The sequence below is a fragment of the Erpetoichthys calabaricus genome, chromosome 17, assembly GCF_900747795.2.
Source record: "Erpetoichthys calabaricus chromosome 17, fErpCal1.3, whole genome shotgun sequence".
Lineage (NCBI taxonomy): Eukaryota > Metazoa > Chordata > Cladistia > Polypteriformes > Polypteridae > Erpetoichthys > Erpetoichthys calabaricus.
Window position 1 is genome coordinate 22,963,538 of NC_041410.2, and position 6,723 is coordinate 22,970,260.

The window sequence follows — 6,723 nt, forward strand, 5'->3', positions numbered from 1 at the left end:
TTAGGAAAACTTAGTCAGTACTCCGTATGATGACGGCTCACATATGGCTGCACTCTCTGCCCACTTTCTCTCATGCTTATGCTGTGGCTAATAACATTGTTGACCACAATAGCTTTCATTTCATTGGAAATATTTCTTTGTCTTCCTTGTCCTTTGTATCTTCCACTGCCTCTTCTCCTTTGTGCTCTTCCTTGTGTCACTCTGAGACGTTTAACTATGTCAGATAGTGAGTGCTTGATTTTGGGTAATTTTACGCAATCAGGCTGCGTGTTTCTGCATTAGCCCACTGAGTTCTGATTGATGATGAACATGCTGTTTTCAAATGAAATAGGTGTTCACAGTGAGGACTGGGCTTACACACTGAGATTTGTATGTGTGCAGTGTTTTGCTAAATGGGTACAATGGAATTACAAATTGTGTTGTAGTATTAAGAATGTGTTTACAGTTGTGACAAAACTGTGATTCTGGAAAGTCAGCATGAGCAAATGCCAGCTTAGTGTATACATTTGGTCACAGTGCTGGGAAAAACTGTAATGTTTTATTCCAGATCCCCAATAACCTATCCATTCCGTACATATTAAGATGTGCATTTATTTGATATTGCTTTATTGTCCAGAAGAATAACATCTTTTGATTTCCTTTGAATTTCCCATTGTTTTCTTCAGTATACAGTAATTTAAACTTATTATATTGTCAGTCTCATTTAAGAAATCAGAAACATCACTCGACTCTGTCTATCCTGCATTGTTCTTTATTTGTTCACATGTCTGATTTGCTCCTGTCATTAATATCTTATAAATTTCTCTGTTTCTATATGTGCTGTCATGAAAGCTGTCTATGTACTGTATATGTGTGTGTATATATATATATATATATATATATATATATATATATATATATTGTGATAGGCTGCCCGGACACAGACCGACGGACACCATATTCAAGTCCACCACACGTTTATTGTACATTATATTTACAATGTCCAAGTGCACCAACCCAGTGCCAAAGCACCAATCTCCCCCAAAGTCCAGGCTCTCACACTCTCTCTGCCTGCTCGTCAGGCTGCCTCCTCTCTCCTGCCTCCAAAACCTTGTCCACTCCTCACCCGACTCCAGTCCTTCTCTGCAGGGAGGCGGCCCCTTTTATAAGTGCCCGGATGGGCTCCAGGTGATCCCCGACACTCCCTAGACACTCCCCTGTGTGGCGGAAGTGCCGGCTGTGTTCCCAGAAGCCCTCCGGGTGTTCCCAAACTTCTTCCCCTCAGTACTTCCTGGTTTTGGGGAAGTGTTGGGGTTCCGGGTCCTTCAGGCATGGGGGCGCCCCCTGGCAGAGACCACGGGCCCCTACAGGGTTGGGCTTCCAAGCCCTGCACCCGTGGCCCTCAAAGGAACCAGGGCGGCCGCCCCCTCGTGGTCCGGAGGAGGAATGAGCCCTCCTCCTGTCCTCCTGGGCGTCCCGGCTGGGCACCACCCCCAGCCGCGTGCCACAATATATATATATATATACACTGTATATACATGTGTATGTGTGTGTATATATATTGTGACCACTAGGGGACATTGCAGACTATCAAACCCCAGTCACAACTAATCCACACAAGTTAAAAACAAACTGCTTTTATTAAGTAAAATACCTTGATAGTGATTTCTTCCACCATACAGAGAAACACTCTTCCTTTCCTTTCCATTCCTTTCCTTTCCTTATGTAATGATCCGCTGGGACAAAAGGGGGCGCTATTGCTACCACTGTCATCTCCTCCTTTCTTCACAGTACCGTGAAGCCACCTAGTGAATGCAGCTGATCCCGGCTCTTCTGGTTCAGCCACCATAAAAACCTGGACATCCTGGAAGGAATCGTCACATTAGCGATCTGACCTTGGCTATGCAGCCCAACAAACCTGTTGCTTTTGTCTTAAATACTCCACATAATGAGAAACATGCCAAAGGACATTTTATTTTTGCTTTTGTTCTGTCTGGAATGATGCGGCTGGTGCCCCAGATTTCCAAGTAGCGTGGCTGTCATTCCTCAACTCAGCCACTATATACATAAAAGAAGCCCAGGACCACTTTTGTCTCAAAGGCTAGAATTGTATTAGCAGTCTTAGCCACAAATCTCCAACATGAACTATGTTGGTTGTTAACTTATGAGAAGGGAACAGAGATGGGCCTGATCCTTTATCCCATTTTTGAATTATTTACAGCTGAAAATTAAAGTATTGATTAGCAAGAGACACAAATATTCAAGACAGGTAAATTCATATATTTTGTGATTTCAGGCAGATGATACTAAATAACATGAAGCTATTAATCACGTAAAAGCTCAAGCCTATGAGGCTAGACTGACAGCAATTTATTACACTGGACAACATAGTTTTTCAAAACATTTTCCTTCCTGAAAGGTTTTTGTTGATTATATTTGACAGCTTCATGCAAAACTCAAGCATAATTTCAGATTGACTATCATGCAGAAATCTGGAGAAACAGGAAACTAATTTTGTTTAATTGCTTAATGATCCTGACACATTGAATGTGTTAATTTGAGCTAAAAAAAAGTTTGGATGCTGATTTTCTTTTGAATGTGGAATCTGATGTTTCTCATTTTAGTGTCGAACAATAGTTGATCAGCATTGAGGTATTCCACTTGCCCTCATGCCGCTTTTCTATCGTTGCAACATCCCAGTGAAACCTTTCCCCATGTTCGGCACTGACTGCACCAAAATTAGCAGAGAAGAAATCCAAGTGAGAATGCAGCAGATTAATCTTTTGCGACATGTTGCACTTTATGGTTTTGTATGCTTGAAGTATGTTGTCAGCCAGCTAGACGTAGTCTGCTTTTCTTTAGTTGTCAAGAAAATCCTCAAAAACATCTTTTACTGTCTTCCATGTTATTCCCTCTGTATGCACTCGAACTTCAAATAGCTCAATATTGATGACTACTCTGGTTTGTGGGCCAAGAAAAATGCCTTCCTTAATCTTGGCATTAGTTATTACTTTATTAGTTACTACTGTCAAAATACTTCACCTTCCTTTTTTATTCATTGTTTTCACAAAATATTTACATCAGCCCAAGACTTATGTGAAGAGAATGCAAAAATATCTTTATTGAAGTGACACATGGTTTATGATACACACTTTTCTGCCCTGAAACCATAACTCCAGTTTTTAAATCCTTGCACTGGTTACGTTTAGGGCAGATTTCAAAACCCTCCATTTAACATGTAAAGCTTTAAATGGCCAAGGTCCGGTTTACTTTTTTGAACTTCTCATTACTTACAGAATGCACATTAAGATTTCAAGATAATTGCTTGGTTATGATTTGAAAGATTAATAAAATAACAGTGGGAGGTTGAGTTTTTAGTTCAGAGCCCCAAAACTGTGGAATGGTCTGCCAGCTACTATAAGTGATGCCCCTTCAGTCTCAGTTTTTAAATCAAGCTGAAGACTCACTACTTCAGTTTAGCATACCCTGACTAGAGCTACTGATTAACTGTGCATAATGCATCTCTGTTCTTAGTTATGAGCACTAAAACATAAGTAATGTGATATTTATAATTTGGTACTATTCTTCGCCTATTCTATATCTCGTCTCGGTACTCAAATGTGCCACTTGGTGCCACTGCCCTAATGCCAAGATGCTTGTTTGCCTATGGAAAAGTCATCTCTGATAAACAGCACTGGAATCATCGGAAAGAAGGGTCCTTCACTAACTCAGCTTTGGAATGGCGGGGAAGTCGGGGGGTTTGGGGAGGGTATCTGTATCCTCATATGTGATATAATCTACCCTTGCATTTTGATTTGTACTAATATATTTCTACATTCACTTATTTGGCTGATGCCTTTATCCAAGGCGATTTACAACATTTATGATACAATTGGTTACATTTCTTTTGGTTTTGCATTTGGAGTACATGTAGGTAAGTGACTAGCTCAGGGTCACACAGTGTCAGTAGAGGGATTTGAACCCACAACCTCAGGGTTTGAAATCCAAAACTTTAACCACTACACCACACTGTCTGTATTCCTGAGGTAGCAATTATAGATAGGCTATCTAGATATGTGAAGAGGATTACTTGTGTTTTGTTTTGTGTATTGTGTTCACCCCATTTTTTGACACCCATTGCATGCCCTACCTACCTGGAAAGGGGTCTCTCTCTGAATGGCCTTTCCCAAGATTTCCTCCATTTTTTCCCAACAAGGTTTTTTTTAGATTTTTTTCTTGTCTTCTTAGGGAGTCCAGGCTGGTGGGATGTCAAGAAAAAGGGCCTATTAAAGCCCTTGTGTGATTTTGGACTATACAAGAAATAAATTGTTGTTGTTATTGAAGCCAACTGCTTATGGAGCGACCAGTTCTTTCTAATGCAATAAGACTCTTTTGCATGGCTGTCCCATTCACAGTACTTGGTAAGTCTGAGCTGTATGCACAGAAGCATTGCCACTACATTGAGATTATCACAGATGCTCCAGTTTTTAGTTGCTATACTGTAAATGTACAGTGGGTACGGAAAGTATTCAGACCCCCTTCAATTCTTCACTCTTTGTTATATTGCAGCCATTTGCTAAAATCATTTAAATTAATTTTTTTCCTCATTAATGTACACACAGCACCCCATATTGACAAACAAAAAAAAAGACTTTTTGAAATTGTTGCAGATTTATTAAAAAAGAAAAACTGAAATATCACATGGTCCTAAGTATTCAGACCCTTTGCTCAGTATTTAGTAGAAGCACCCTTTTGAGCTAATACAGCCATGAGTCTTCTTGGGAAAGATGCAACAAGTTTTTCACACCTGGATTTGGGGATCCTCTGCCATTCCTCCTTGCAGATCCTCTCCAGTTCTGTCAGGTTGGATGGTAAACGTTGGTGGACAGCCATTTTTAGGTCTCTCCAGAGATGCTCAATTGGGTTTAAGTCAGGGCTCTGGCTGGGCCATTCAAGAACAGTCACAGAGTTGTTGTGAAGCCACTCCTTCGTTATTTTAGCTGTGTGCTTAGGGTCATTGTCTTGTTGGAAGGTAAAATTTCGGCCCAGTCTGAGGTCCTTAGCACTCTGGAGAAGGTTTTTGTCCAGGAAATCCCTGTACTTGGCCGCATTCATCTTTCCCTCGATTGCAACCAGTCATCCTGTCCCTGCAGCTGAAAAACACCCCCACAGCATGATGCTGCCACCGCCATGCTGCACTGTGGGGACTGTATTGGACAAGTGATGAGCAGTGCCTGGTTGTCTCCACACATACCGCTTAGAATTAAGGCCAAAAAGTTCTATCTTGGTCTCATCAGACCAGAGAATCTTATTTCTCACCATCTCAGAGTCCTTCAGGTGTCTTTTAGCAAACTCCATGCGGGCTGTCATGTGCACTGAGGAGAGGCTTCCGACAGGCCACTCTGCCATAAAGCCCTGACTGGTGGAGGGCTGCAGTGATGGTTGACTTTCTACAACTTTCTCCCATCTCCTGACTGCATCTCTGGAGCTCAGCCAAAGTGATCTTTGGGTTCTTCTTTACCTCTCTCACCAAGGCTCTTCACCCCCGGTAGCTCTAGGAAGGGTTCTGGTCGTCCCAAACGTCTTCCATTTAAGGATTATGGAGGCCACTGTGCTCTTGGGAACCTTAAGTCCATCCATCCATCCATTTTCCAACCCGCTGAATCCGAACACAGGGTCACGGGGGTCTGCTGGAGCCAATCCCAGCCAACACAGGGCACAAGGCAGGGAACCAATCCCGGGCAGGGTGCCAACCCACCGCAGGACACACACAAACACACCCACACACACACCAAGCATACACTAGGGCCAATTTAGAATCGCCAATCCACCTAACCTGCATGTCTTTGGACTGTGGGAGGAAACCCACGCAGACACGGGGAGAACATGCAAACTCCACGCAGGGAGGACCCGGGAAGTGAACCCGGGTCCCCAGATCTCCCAACTGCGAGGCAGCAGCGCTACCCACTGCGCCACCGTGCTGCCCGGGAACCTTAAGTGCAGCAGAAATTTTTTTGTAACCTTGGCCAGATCTGTGCCTTGCCACAATTCTGTCTCTGAGCTCTTCAGGCAGTTCCTTTGACCTCATGATTCTCATTTGCTCTGACATGCATTGTGAGCTGTAAGGTCTTATATAGACAGGTGTGTGGCTTTCCTAATCAAGTCCAATCAGTATAATCAAACACAGCTGGACTCAAATGAAGGTGATCTCAAGGATGATCAGAAGAAATGGAAAGCACCTGAGTTAAATATATGAGTGTCACAGCAAAGGGTCTGAATACTTAGGACCATGTGATATTTCAGTTTTTCTTTTTTAATAAATCTGCAACAATTTCAAAAATACTTTTTTTGTCTGTCAATATGGGGTGCTGTGTGTACATTAATGAGGGAAAAAATTAATTTAAATGATTTTAGCAAATGGCTGCAATATGACAAAGAGTGAAGAATTGAAGGGGGTCTGAATATTTTCCGTACCTACTGTATACTTAAAATATGAGAGGATATTGCAATAGTAGACAATGGCAATAAAATGGCATATAATACAAAGATTTCAACATGACTTTTGTGAATACATAAGATACACCTGAAAGTATTCAGTAAGAAAAATCTTTCTTGTCCATTGTTATTCTTTAGAATAAATAACGATTTTTATTTACTCCACCATGGGAAATGATGGCTTTTTACAGTAATTAAATCATTTCAGGCTCGGAGTCTTTCCTTCTGTTCATTTTCTTTCCAAACCTG